The sequence below is a fragment of the Protomyctophum parallelum genome, assembly GCF_964188405.1.
Source record: "Protomyctophum parallelum genome assembly, chromosome: 15".
In the NCBI taxonomy this organism is placed as follows: Eukaryota; Metazoa; Chordata; class Actinopteri; order Myctophiformes; family Myctophidae; genus Protomyctophum; species Protomyctophum parallelum.
This window is the reverse complement of record NC_139710.1, coordinates 49,462,209-49,477,924: the sequence shown is the minus strand read 5'-3', so window position 1 is coordinate 49,477,924 and position 15,716 is coordinate 49,462,209.

The following is a 15,716-nucleotide window of genomic DNA, read 5'->3' as shown; positions in this document are numbered from 1 at the left end:
TCCACCTTATGAAATGGACCGCGTTCGTTGAGCACGAATTATAACCTACGCTGAAAATAACAGATTTTTTTCGGCAGGCGGTCCTGTTCATTCATACGACCAAATGTGAATTGGGCTTCTTGTGTAAGGGACCCTCAGCAGATAGGTACACCGTTCAGGGTCTGCGTTGATGTCAGTAAATATCATTTCACTACCTCTACCTTACTTACCTTCACTCAGGCTTCCTATTGTACCACGTTGCTATTACTTTATGTATGTGTGTATTAAAATATGCACCATATTTTAATATACAATCTGTGTGTTGGAGTAAAAAAAAAAGTTTTCTTTTTTATTTTATAGATTGTGTTATTACAGACCATGGATATGTCATTTGCAATTTCTATACTGAAACTACCTCTTTTTTTCATCAAGTTGCTTACTTTCGAGTAGAGTTCTTTTTTTGGTAATATTATTTATTGGTTTCATTGCACCAATGTTCTGTTATGTCGTGTCTCTTACTTCACTCAGTGACCTCTCTCAAATGTAATACAAGCGCTGAATTCAACTTTTCTTCCGCTTATATTTTGCATGAGCTTGTTGCCTCACTTTCCCTTGCTACCATGCTACCCTCTCTCTAACATGCCAACATGCCAATGTAAGATTTTTTCTGTTTAATCACAGTTAATTAACCTCTCGTTGTCACTATTATGATATTGTTTAATTTTCTTCTTCCTCCTTTTTGCTTCTTTTAACGTGATTTTAACGTCTTAATGTGTTGTTTTCACCCTGTAATCACAAATGTCAATGACGATTTAGTCACGCGAGTCATCCTCTGCAAAGTTTTAACAAGTGGTCTGTGTTCACCTGTGTTGACATTTATATGAATACTTATTATTATCTTGTGAGTCAGTATTTGCTGTGTGTACACTATATTCACTTCATGATAATATGCCTGTTTTTATTGTGATCCTTGGTTATTGTTTCACTGATAAACATTTTAAGATGATGTAAACAACTTGAGAAGTGTTAAGATGGGGGGGGAGGGGCTTAAAATTGATCAGTATCATATTTGACATTGTTGTTAATGCTGCTTGTGATTGAATATTATAGTTCAAGAATGTAATTCTGGTCAAACTGCCATTTTCTCATGTTTACATACTTAATTTGCTCTGTCATCTTGTGTCTTTGACACCTCCGTGGCTCTCCACCACACACACACACACACACACACACACACACACACACACACACACACACACACACACACACACACACCATGCTGCACGATGTAAAGAGCAACTTTATCCACTTGGTATAGAGCCAACTCTGGTCAAGGCTTTAAGTGGTTTTAACTTCATCGTGAATCCTGTTTTATTGTACGGAGGTGGGTGTGAAAATCTGACGTAACACTTCCTGGCGTGTTCTTCTGTGGATAGAGGGGCTTTAAAGGCCTATTCATACTCCTGTTTTAGGTGATAAGGCCACCACCGAAACGGTGGCTAGTCAAAACGAGAGCGACGTGTTTGGGTGAGCCGGCGCTTACCACCGCGGGCGGCGGGACATGATGTTTCTTTTCGGTGGTCACCTTATCACCTAAAAACTGGAGTATGAATAGGCCTTTAGTTAAATCACCCCCAGCCTATACATGTAAAAGTAACCCGTCAAAACGTTGTCATTTCTCACGAGACGTGGAGTGCGCCGGGAAGTGTTTCAGAGGACGGAGGTTCACGTCGAGTACCAGAAGAGGTTGTTCTTTACGTCCACTGCAGTGTTATGGCAGCTCTGTAACACACATACTGTAGACAGGAGCCCCGAGGTGGACAGGAGCACAAGATGAGAAGAGTCAAGGGGAAGTAGAAGAGCAGAAACAATCATAACTCAGGGAAGAAATAGGCTATAATAATACCACGCATTGTCATCTTCAGATTGAATGATGCTTCTTTTAGCCTATATCATATTTTTCTCAAACAAACAAACAAAAAAATGAAAGAAAAAAAATCACTCTGCTCTTGTTACTTAACTACCTGTGAAGAATGGGATACATTATGTGGTAAAAGCATGTTTAGAATGTGTTAGGACTTGAAACCAAATAAATGTGAACGTTATGCAACTGCATCACAGTTGTCCTGTTGTCTGTTTCTGAGCATTCACATTTTCTACACAACGATGGTGTCACACAGCAATACAGCAAGCCTTACAACAAGTGCTGCATTTCAAACTCACATTTCTCGCTTGAAAAGGGCTTTTTATCAATGCAGCGTTGAGTTACAGCTCACATTGACAAAATGTCAGATACACTAATCAAATAATAGTAAAAATGCAAACGTCTCATGAATAAGCCATTGTTGGAAACGGTTATGTTTTAAGTCAGTAGTTCTCAAAGTGGGGTCCGGGGTCCTCCTTGAAGGGGTTCCAAATGGACCCTTACAGGTCTTTAATTCAGCGAATGTCAAATGGAACCAATTGGATGTTTTAAATTTTAGTTCTATTTGTGAAAAGAAAATTGGAGAACCACTGGTTTATGTAAGCTATGTGGTTGATCATGAACACTGGTATGGTGCTAAACCCATTCTGGGCGGGAACCGCTTTTGGTGTTTAAGCATTATGTCATGCTTTAACTATTGAAAAATAGCAGATCTACAAGCTCATAGCGCGGCACCGAGTGCCGAGCTATGAGCCTGTAGGTCTGCTATTTTTGAAAAATGCGGCGCAAGCCTTTGAATATTCTTTCAGAGCGAACATTTTTAACTGAAATCTTTGCTTCTGAGGGGTTCCTGGAACAACATATTTTCAGATGGGGGTCGGCGGCCAATTTCATATATATTTTGGGGTCCTTGACATGAAACTGTTTGAGGACGACTGACATGGAAACATATGGGTTTTTCAGAAATCTGTCTGGATTTAGAAGGCATTTGTAGAATCGTTCCCAGGTCAAAATGGGTTAACACTTCCAAGTAGGGATGTAACGGTCATATCGGTATCGGCCAAGCATTTCTATATCGATGCACCCATACTTCCCAATAAACCATCCATGATAAAACCAAACAAAACGCCAGACGGCGTTATTACTCTTTGCCTAGAAACATTACATTTGGATCATTTCTCATGACTGCATTGGGCTTATCTAGAGATACGCAAAAGGGTCACAGAGATTAGTATCTTTTTTGGAGGTTCTCAGCACAATTTGGACGTCTAATCTGCCTGTCCCTGACCCAGGCACTCGCCCGGGCTCAGCTTAATGTGTTTTTGCCTAACGAGAAGGCGCATCATTCAGATGCACACGAAAACAAGACACTGTTTTGCCTAACACACATACGCGCACACGCACACGCGTGCAGTCGCGAACACGTTGTCTAAATACGTCAACACGACGATGAGCTGGAATTTAGAATTTTGGCATTTAGCAGATGCTTTTATCCAGAGTGACTTAGAAATGTGAAATCAGTGTTAGCAGGGTAAGGATGAGTCCTAGTCAACAAACAACAGGGTAAATAGTCACATAAGAAGAATGCAACGACCATGTTGACATTGTCGTGCTATAGGATATACCGGGTAAACATGGTATCTAAACATGTTAGCTAAATAGATTTCTTAACAGTTGCATTCAAGAAAAACTAATCTAATTGTAGTGTAGATTAGAATGATCAACAATAAATATTTGTTAAATTTCTTTTACACAGATCACATATATGGCAAATTATAATATCATCCCATTTGTCACTATCACTAATAGCTTCTAGTCAGCCTTGGCTGTGTAAAGATTTGCATACTTTGCAGGGGGGAAAAGAATGCTGCAACATTTCATGAATGCAAATATTGTTAGTATGTTGGGGTTGCGGTATAGCCTATAAAGGTTTTAACAGTACTGAGATAATTTATTATTACAAGATTTACAGGCCATATGCGGCCTTCAAATCCAGTCCTATATTGTCCTGATCAGAGAGCAATGGTTACCGAGTTATGGCTATTTGAAGTGTTAAACTTTTAGGTGCTAATTAGACCAACTGTGTGCCCGTTGGGATCAGGATTCGAACCCGCGACACGCTGTCAGGCTACATTTGCAGCTCAGGTGCCCTTGGTCTGGCTATTCTGATGGCAGACCCCTGAACAGTGTTTGTGCCAAGTTTGGTACGGATCGGAGCAGGTTGTCCACATCATGTTATGTTTGTGACATCCACTGTCCTCCGTCCACTGTCCACCCATTAGGCCATTTTAACCCATTACTAAGACCTGGGGCGGATTCTACACATCCCTATTGCCTTCCAAATCAGTAGTTCAGTCAGATAACTCACGAATAGATTTAAGCAATCTTTATTATAGAATGAATATATAGCACTGCATGCGCATGAATTATTTTATCTTGGCGTTCGGCTCTGCTACATTGTTCTCCCTGCTCAGCATCATTAATTAAACACCATCATTAACAAAAAGAGCAGGGAGATAGATATACAACAACAACCCCCCCATGGGGAACAGAGATAACAGAGCCCACCGGTGGTGCTGGGGTGGCGGTGGGAGCAAACATCACATGACAACAACCAGGAACCATATATGCAGAAGGAAGGCAGGAAGAAGCATGCAGTCTAGGTGAGCTTAAATACCCCGCCCAATTGGCCAGCTGACTGACTGCCACAGTCAGCGTATGACATGTGGGTCTTACAAACACACACCCACATAGTAATGCAGCATATTAACCCCTCAAATACATGCATGTCCTTTGAGCATAGCATGAACCCGCTCGAGTATATCTGACTGAACTAACTCGGCAAGCTCACACTTGCCTCACACTTTCGTGATGTTTCAAAAATAACTTTTGAATAGCCAACGCCAAAATCTAAAATGGGCATTAGACGAAGAAAGGATTTTAAAAAAAGCATAAAAGCATAAAATACGAAAAACATAAAAGCTTTTAGGCTGGATTTAAGTCGCCATTGTTTTCCAACTATGTGTGGCATAATAACTTAAAAATGTCATAATCATAACAGCATCTGATCTAATTTGGATGTAAAGAGTAACATACAACAGTAATATACAATGTCGTGCCCCTGACTATAGGCCTACCTATACAAAGCCAAAGTGCAGTAACTACATTTTTGGATACATCAACTTATTTGGGTATCCAAAGGTCAAATTAGATAAACAACAATTACCTCAAGAACAGATACCGTATACAATTAGTGTAATATCACTTATATGCTGATATCTCCTCCTTTGGCTGACCAGTTGTACACTTCTAAACCCATTTATCAGCATTTTCTTTTTTTTCGTAGTTACTGCACTTTGGCTTTGTAGGGCAGAATAGTTGGGCCCTTTCACATGTCCATTTTTAGGTTTACACTTTTGTTTTCTTATTCTGTAATGAACTGAGAGAAAGCAGCTTTAATATTAAAATAAATGTAACAGAGGCGACATAATAATGTAAATTACCCCGTTAATGTTCTTGGACCAAGTGAAATAAGCAGAGAACCGTCACAAAATCTCCTAGGGGGGAGAAAATTGCTGTTTTCAAAGGCCTTTTCAGAGCAATAAGATAACGCATTAGATGGTTTTCACTGTTAGTCCAGCAGACTCAAGGCTACCGTTTTTGAATGCTTGCTTTGCAGACTCTGACACTTAGTGAAAGAATAGAAATGGGTTTCAACAAAATAATGACTGTCTTTGCTGTCACTGTGAGTTTAGCTTGACATGTTACCGCCAATCCACCCAACCCAAAAGTGTGACACTGTTAAACTGTATATACCCACCAGACAGCAACACTGGCATACTTCAGCGGAGGATGTTTTTATGAATATTGAAATTAATTTTCTGGTTTAACCCATTCTGACCGGGCACCCATTTTGGTGTCGGCATCATGTCATGCTTTAGCTATTGAAAAATAGCAGATCTACAAGCTCATATCGCGCCACCGAGTGGCGCGATACGAGCTTGTAGGTCTGCTATTTTTGAAAAAAAATCGAAGACACTTTTAGAATCTGATCTCAGGTCAGAATGGGTTAATAATGAAACTGTCAGGATGTAATAGACATTTTTAGAATCTGATCTCAGGTCAGAATGGTTTAATTCCCCTCTCGCCTCCCCGTCACGCGCGGCACACAGCCCATGTTTTATCTGGGCTAGCTATAGCCTGTGACTGATGGTGGCCATGCAGCGTGACCCCTCATTGCATCAGCAGCGTGACCCCTCATTGCATCAGCGGCGTGACCCCTCATTGCATCAGCGGCGTGGCCCCTCATTGCATCAGCGGCGTGGCCCCATGCGTGCGCGGCAGCGCGCCACAGGTCCAGGAGGCACCACTTATCTCCTCAAGGCTAACCGAGTGGCTTTTTGACAGGCTGTTCCAGCACGCGTCCACCCCCCTCCCCGCTGACCCTTGCCTCTCCACAAAACCACCCCTCCCCCCCTTTGCTAAATTCTCTAATCAGACGCATTCAAGGTTGTGGATCCCACAGGTCACAGCTAGAGGAGGGGGGGGGGGTTATATGTCATTATTATAAAACCCCTTGTGTAGCCAAATTGTGTTAGGCTATAAGCACTTTAGTTTCAACCCCGGTTGTCCTTATTTAGAAGTGTACAGATACCCTAGCTCTGTTCCATACCCTTCCTGCTTTCTGCCCTGCAGTATAAGGCTATGGGACAAACGGGGTTAAATCTCAAATCGAAATCAGACCAGCCTCTCCTCTTTAGTGGAAATCTCACGAACATTTGACCTACTCACCAAAACAAAGGCGGGTTGTGTCAATAGAAAGCCTACTTTCCTTAGTGGACGCACTCTGAGCCCCCCCCCCCCCCCCCCCCCACCACACATATAAACGGTACTTTTTGGCCAGAAAGGGATTTTTTTCCACCGGAGGAAAAATATTCTCTATGAGGCAGTTCTCTGGGCAATATCAGTAGAGGGCGCAGCGGAGTAACTAAAAATGTTTTTTTTCCCGGTTGAAACAAAATCCCCTTTTGGCCAAAAAGTACCGTTTATACGTGTGGTGGGGGGGGGGGGGGGGGGGGGGGGGGGCTCAGAGTGCGTCCACTAAGGAAAGTAGGCTTTCTCTTTACTCTCTTCGCTTTACTCTTGACCTGAGAAAACAATGTTGCACATGAACAAGTCATCAGGGGCCAAGATCATGTGGATGAGTTGCAGATGCAACTAATTCGATCTTGAATCTATAGACGGCAACATAAGCTGCAGAATCAACAGTCTCTCTCTCTCTTAGTCCCTCTCGCTCCGTTTACTAATGAAATAAACAAAGAAGAATCCAAAGAATACATTATTTATTGTATTGTCTTTATCCTAGACATAGCCTAGATCTACTGATGCGTGTCAACATATTGCAGTGTTCAACAAGGAATGATAATTCAACTTGAGCAATTGTGGCGAGGTGGAATAGAGCACCGAAGTCCTGACGTAACTCGCTCATCCCTTCGATTCCCCTGGTTCACGGAAGTAATTTCTCTATGGAGAATAACATGGGGTGATCTTAATATCGTCTACTATAAGCGTTGTGGTCCAAAAATAAACAAGCTGTCTCGGCGTTATTGTCAGGGAGGTGTCTCTGTATCGTTTGCAACAGTCAGTCACTCATATACGTATGATACAGTCTGCTTCTAGCGAAAATTGAACTAATTCAGTAGCAGTAACATTAGCGTTTTCTCTCAGTCAGTTGATTCTTCATATCCATATGAGTGAAGCGGCCGGGGTGGCATGTTTATTTTTCAAACACAGTTCTTATATGAAGCAATCTAAAAATCCTCATATGGTGATTTCAATGCAACTAAACAAATACATGAACCTGGGGACTGACGCCCTCTACTGAAAAATACATGAACCTGGGGACTGAAGCCCTCTACTGAAAGTGACGTCAGACTTCGGTGCTCTATTGGCAAAATATAATTTAGTGCTGACCACTTGGAGGATAACAGAGTGCAGGAACTCCAAATAACCAGGTTCTTCTACCAAGGTTGAGCAGAATAAAACGAGGGAGCATTAAGGGTCCTGTATCAGTCCTAGAGGCAATGTCCATACAGTTCTTATTCCTTAACGGGATCCATTCTGACCTGAGATCAGATTCATAACGAGGTTTCCACTGGACACACACTGGTCTGACGAACCCATTCTGACCTGAGATCAGATTCTAAAAATGTCAGTCGCTCTTCGATTTTTCAAAAATAGCAGACCTACAAGCTCGTATCGCGCCACTCGGTGGCGCGATATGAGCTTGTAGATCTGCTATTTTTCAATAGCTAAAGCAGAACATGATGCTGACACCAAAATGGGTGCCCGTTCGGAATGGGTTAAGGGTCAAGAAATAATTCACATGAGTTTGTTTTTTCTACAATGGCCTACTTTCCAAAACACAATCACTGCACACAAAACAATAAGAAGAACTTAATAGAAGTATTAAAGGTATATTCAGTGATTTCACTTAATTCAAATATCACTTTTTTTGTTTTGTTTTGTTGTGATAATCCTCCCTACTATATAGGGTGTGCTGACCACTCGCCCTACACACTTGCCCTCGATATGCGCGTTCACGCGAGGCTGCGCCATATTAAGTGTCGTCCGAAACCAAGCAGCCTTGAGTGTAAGTGGCTTATAAAGCCCTCAAGAGCGAGTCTGTGCCGATCTAGACTCCATTGCCTTGTGCAGCCCTGCTCTCTGTCCGCATGGAAACCGCCACCTACAAATGTAAGTACCACCACAAATAATTGATAAATAAACTCCAACTAAACAATCTTCATCTGATGCAGAATAGGCAACGCTCCAACTGATGTTCACAAGGGCTCTTTATTTACCCCACCGTGAAAAACTATAAATGAAACCACACAAACAAAACAACTTTTAACAATGATTTATAAACACCATGGATGTATATGACATGTCATTTTTGACAGTCACGCTGTATTTCCTTTTTCCATATTAATGAAATCCACATGTCACACAAACGTACACGATGCAATGCAATCGTGTACCAGTGTATTTCCAAACAGTTTTTTATACCCAGCACCCTAATCAAGGGAACTTGATTCAGCTGGAGGGGCACTTCCTGACCAGGGAACCTCCCGAGAGCACTTCAAGTCAAGGGACTGGTTTCAGAAAGGGCCACAGGGTCAGAAAACGTAGGTTTAGTTTTTGGCTAGGTGGCCCAGCCTTCATTCAATCAGGATAGAGAGGGGCCTTCAGCCAATCATGATCGAGCGGGGGCGGGACTTGGTGTGTGTGCTGTTGGCCTGTCGCGTGTCCCCCCCCCCCCCCACTGTAGTGCGTGCATGTGCACATCTTGTTACCGGGGCGGACCGGGGTTTTTTTTCCAAATCACCCAAATCACTGAATGCTCCTTTTAGTTAAAAATAATATGAAAGCATGCACTAATCTTAAAAGAAAAAGAAAGAAATCAGGCCAGTGAATTGTTCAAAACAGTGAATTAATTGTCCCAAAAGGTGGCGGCTGACAACAATTCTTTGAGACACATAAATGATGGGTGTTTTGGGGCGTGGCCAAATCTGCCGTTATTGTTTCTGGCTAAAGAACGCACCATTGTGCGCCCTGTGCTGTGCGTCTCCGTCCTGTGTGTGCGCTGTGGCGTCCCTGTCTCACTCTGTGTGCTTATAACTCGCATCGCAGTCCCTCCCCCTTTCAGAATGACGAGTGGCCCAGGAAATTAATCCCAATGCATTTTGCCCATAGGCTTTTCTTAAGGTATTTATTTAAAGACGGTTACGCCGCGGACAAAGCCAACTCGGATCGTGACAAATCATGACAATGAACACAATATTTTGGGCCGATCAAATCATTAGAAAGAAGAAATTAAGGGCAGGAGACAACACTATTTGTTTTGTTTTTCTTCTTACACACACACACACACACACACACACACACACACACACACACACACGTGTATAGGTAGGCTATATGTACTTACATATAATTACACACCTTGCATTACCAGTGCTGTTGTTGGACCTGGCCTTGGTGAGTTTGTGTACATAATAGACACCACAATGTATGCAGACGCATTTCTTTGCTAAATATTCATTATTCGAACGTGAGGCATGGATACTGAAACAGATATACCGCTTGTAGTTGTATGATTGTCTCCATTTCTATAAATCCTACAAGTCTTACAAATGTACACATTTTAAAGGGATTGTGACATTTAAAAAAAGGTTTTGGAATTGTTCTTGTTTTTTTAGGTTTTCTAATCTCAATTGCACCCAAAAAACATGAACTTTTAACATTCAGTAGATTTTCTGTGATCTGGGGTTTTCTGGCTCAAACAGGTGCTCTGATTTGCCGGCAGTAAGTGACATCACTTACTGCAAATCCCATATATGTCAATGGGATTTGCCAGCAGATGTCACTGTTTCACTGTGTTGCCTGTTTTCATTGTAGCTCAAAAGGCCCAAAAAAACCCAAAGAAAACTTCAGACCACAGAAAATCCACTGAATGTTCAAAGTTCAGGTTCTTTGGGTGTAATTGAGGTCATAAAACCTAAAAGAAAAAAGAAAAATAAATGAAAATGAATGTCATAAAACCTTTAAGTAAACCCCTAAAAGGCCTAAATACACATACAATTACATCTTTCCCCCTATAAGATCTTATAACATCTTTCCCCCTTTTAGTTGAAATATGGATGGTGTAGAGGTTTCTGCCCCGCCATCGAGGACATTCTATTCATGTATGTACAGTATGTGTTACATTGTTGTACCAACATGTACTGTATGTATGTATGTGTTACATTGTTGTACCAACAAACTCGCCTCAAAACACAGTTGCTTAACCCATTTTGGGGCGAGAACCCCAAGCAATATGTTATACTTTAGCTATTGAAAAATAGCAGATCTACAAGCTGTAGGTCTGCTATTTTTGAAAAATGTGTCGCAAATCTTTGAATATATACTGTATTCTTTCACAATGAACCTTTTTAACTCAAATCTTTGCTTCTGGGGGGGGGGGGGGGGGGGTCGTCCCTGGAACAACATATTTTTTAGATGGGGGTCTGCGGCCAAATACATAATTATAACTCTGGGGGTCCTTGACATGAAAAAGGGTTTAACCCCAGTAAAACTATATATGCCTAACCCTAAACTTATTTCTAACCTTATTCTCAGTAAAAAACAAACAAATACAAGAATACAAGAACCGCCCAGCCGAGCGGTTGCCGTGAGGTCGGCAGAAAAACCAGGGCGAGCGTGTTTTCAGCCGAGCATTCCGGACACCGCTGTAAAGTGTGAATGAAGCGTGCCTGCCTTCTCCAAGTGTGGTCTCCACCTGCTCCCCCTCTGTCCTCCTCTCTCTCTCTCTCTCTCTCTCTCTCTCTCCACTCTCCAAGCTCTCTCTCTCTCTCATCTTGTTCCCCTTGACCCTGGCCCGCTGGAACCCAGACACCCAGAGCTGATAACGGGGCCCACCATTCCTCACCCCGAGCCAACGGACACGCTTACAGAGGGCTGGCTAACCTTGGTCCCTCGCATTTCTCTGATGCCTCTGCCATTTCCTCTGTGCTCCTGAAAGTGCTCTCTCTCTCTCTCTCTCTCTCTCTCACTCTCTCTTTCTCTCTCACGCACGCACGCACGCACGCACGCACAGGATGCACGCAGATGCACGTACACACTTTTATACAGGAACGCACTCTGAGTCTGCACAGCATCATCTTCTTCCCTTTTGTATTTCTCTTATTCGCTTGCTCGCCCGCTCATCATCATTCTCTTACAGAAATAAAGATGAAAACCGCTATATACAATATATTTATCAAATGTTTAGCATTATCATATAATTAATTATTCCATTTATTTCCACAGAATCAAAGGTTTTAAGGTCATGATTCACCAGGATCCTGGGTGGCTTGATTCTATAGGCTTGAAATAGTTTGTAAATCTACTATGGGAAAAATGAATGGCCGATATTTATAGTAGGTCCAGAAAACCACGCCCACTGCTATGATCTATTCACATGCACACATTCTTATTTTACTCCTTTGTAAATCATTTTACAACGTTTTCCTGTTATATATCCCATCACTGTTGTTGTCATTAGCCATTATCCGTTTATTTATTTTTATTAACACAAAAAATGCTGGAAACGTATCCATACGCTTTATTAATATCGAACGCCGTACGCGCGAAGCGTATGTATACGTTTTATACGTTTTTTTATTGCTTACTGTACATCAACGTCCTATGCTCCAGGACACCGAAGAAAATAACAGCTTTCGTCTCCAGGAAGCTCCAATATGTGATCCGGGAGTAAAAAGCCCCTCCCTCCTGAAAAGAGGTCTGTCTGTGGCGAAGACGCTCCCTCCTCCAATGCCTCCATTACACGTATGGGTCTGCACGGCAACGGCATAGACCAACGCAGATGTCAGGGCATCTAAAATGGAGTTACCCATACTCTAGTGTCTGTGAATACACTCGATTCCCCCTCCCCTCCTGTTTCTACATGGTTTCTCCCGAGGAAGCTTTGTGGGGGGAGTCTCTTGATCGCTTTGGCAGTTTGAGTTCCCCCCCCCAGGCCCCACTGCGCCTTGCGATCGCCTTGCACCGCTCACTCATTCTCGGAAAAAGATATAACGCAGTCGTGTCGATTTGCCCTCTGCCAGTATATAAACCAAGAATAATCTTCAACGATCGCCATTTCATAACGTTTTCAACACGCACACGGCACACGCCATGATCAACTAACTGCCTGGCTACGTCTTCAGTCTTCACCAGCCATCGCTATCCGTTGTGTGTATCGCCATCGCGTCTTCACTTTGTTTGTTTGGGCAAGAAGCACGATCAGCGATGGAAAAGAGCTTTATATCCACGGCAGATAAGTAATAATGACGTATTATCGAAGGACCGCCATGATCAACTTACTGCCTACGTCTTCGTCAGCCAATGCAGCCATCATCGCTATCCGTTGTGTGATTGTGGATGTAGGGTGTAGGCTATATCCACGGTATCGAGAGAGACGCCCGGCTGTGATATAGGTCTTATCACTGCAATTATAATGAATAAAAAGGCTACAATCACACAACGGATAGCGATGGCTGCATTGGCTGGTGACAACGTAGCCTCGGTCCCAGGCAGTTAGTTGATCATGGCGGTCCCTCGATAATACGTCATTACTTATCTGCCGTGGATAAAACTCTTTTCCATCGCTGATCTCTGCTTCTTTGCCCAAACAAAGTGAAGATAGCGTTGTCCAACAAAGCAGCCAGTTATTTGATCATCTCTCTCTCCTGTGCTTCTTTCCTCAAACATGTCCAGACATGTCAACCTCAACCACTAAACTCACCGATCCAGTAACGCATCTCACCGTTATACTATCGTTCTGAAGGCAGATATAAAAATAAACATAAATAAATTATTGTCATATACATACTACACACTGAATGAAAGCCCTAATTGTCTACTTTTAGGAGGAAAACAAATACATAATATTGATCCCATGTACAGTTTGTCAGGCTATTGAATGCAGTTGTTCAGGTCCAACTATTATTCACAAAATAAGGCCTATAGCGACATGTACATATTATATACCGTATGAAACAGAAGACCCTCTGCTTTCATAAGAAAAAAACTAATACTGTAATAATAATAAAAATCACACCCCTGTGAAGTGAGCATTTCCTCATGAAGTTATCATAGCGAGTTATAAAGGTTTAAAGTCACAGAGATTGACAGGCAGATATAAACATAAATAAATTATTATCATATACATACTACACACTGAATGAAAGCCCTGAATGTCTACTTTTAGGAGGAAAACAAATATACAAATATATACAAATATAGTTTGTCAGTAATTGGCTATTGAATGCAGCTTGCGCCCACCAGAGAGGATTTCAGAAAATGCATGGACCAGAAGAACTATTATTCACAAAATAAGGCCTATAGCGAAATGTACATACTATATACCGTATGAAACAGAAGACTCTCTGCTTTCATAAGAAAAATACTTCTACTGTAATAATAATGAAAATCACACCCCTGTGAAGTGAGCAGTGCAATGTTGCGCAACATTGCACTGCTCACTTCACAGGGGTGTGATTTTCATTATTATTACAGTAGAAGTATTTTTCTTATGAAAGCAGAGAGTCTTCTGTTTCATACGGTATATAGTATGTACATTTCGCTATAGGCCTTATTTTGTGAATAATAGTTCTTCTGGTCCATGCATTTTCTGAAATCCTCTCTGGTGGGCGCAAGCTGCATTCAATAGCCAATTACTGACAAACTATACATGGGACCATGTGTATTTGTTTTCCTCCTAAAAGTAGACATTCAGGGCTTTCATTCAGTGTGTAGTATGTATATGATATTATTTGTGTTCATTTTTATATCTGTCTGTCAATGTCTGTCAACTTCAACCTTCCATATCTCTGCTGTTTTTTCAAGCGAGCAGCGTGCCTTCAAAAGCAGGTTTTAGAAAAAGGTCAATATCTCCAGAATGGAAGATGGTAGAATCATAATTTTTTTTTTAAATTGAAGTGGACATGTTTGGCCTACTTTTTATTTATGCGATGTGATTCTAGCTATAAGAGGCCCCTCGCTGTGGGCCCCTAAAAAGTTCAAAAGTCCAATGTTAATCGCTTAGCACCAGCAAGCCTGAGCAAATAGAAAACTCTAGCATACAATGTGTTAAAAAGAATATGGTATTTCACTTCATCATGGTCATGTTAACGTCTACTCAGGCTACACCAAGGCCTCAGACTGCACTCTTAGTCTTAAATAACCCAAACTGTCTGGTTACCCCACAAGGAGGCCTTTACTACCATGGCAGAGTTAGTGTCCAAGTAGCCTCGGTACCCAGGCTTTAACTGTTTTTTACCCCACAAGGAGGCCTTTACTACCATGGCAGAGTTAGTGACCAAGTAGCCTCGGTACCCAGGCTTTAACTGTTTTTTACCCCACAAGGAGGCCTTTACTACCATGGCAGAGTTAGTGACCAAGTAGCCTCGGTACCCAGGCTTTAACTGTTTTTTACCCCACAAGGAGGCCTTTACTACCATGGCAGAGTTAGTGTCCAAGTAGCCTCGGTACGACGGTACCCAGGCTTTAACTGTTTTTTACCCCACAAGGAGGCCTTTACTACCATGGCAGAGTTAGTGTCCAAGTAGCCTCGGTACCCAGGCTTTAATTGTTTTTTACCCCACAAGGAGGCCTTTACTACCATGGCAGAGTTAGTGACCAAGTAGCCTCTGTACCCAGGCTTTAACTGTTTTTTACCCCACAAGGAGGCCTTTACTACCATGGCAGAGTTAGTGTAGCCTCGGTACCCAGGCTTTAACTGTTTTTTTTACCCCACAAGGAGGCCTTTACTACCATGGCAGAGTTAGTGTCCAAGTAGCCTCGGTACCCAGGCTTTAACTGTTTTTTACCCAAGGAGGCCTTTACTACCATGGCAGAGTTAGTGACCAAGTAGCCTCGGTACCCAGGCTTTAACTGTTTTTTACCCCACAAGGAGGCCTTTACTACCATGGCAGAGTTAGTGTCCAAGTAGCCTCGGTACCCAGGCTTTAACTGTTTTTTTACCCCACAAGGAGGCCTTTACTACCATGGCAGAGTTAGTGTCCAAGTAGCCTCGGTACCCAGGCTTTAACTGTTTTTTAAGGAGGCAGGACTTCGGTGCTCTATATAGGATTCTATAGAGTGCCAAAGTCCTGACGTAACTCGCTCATCCCTTCGATTCCCCTGGTTCTAAAGTCCTGACGTAACTCGCTCATCCCTTCGATTCCCCTGGTTCGCGGAAGTAGTTTCT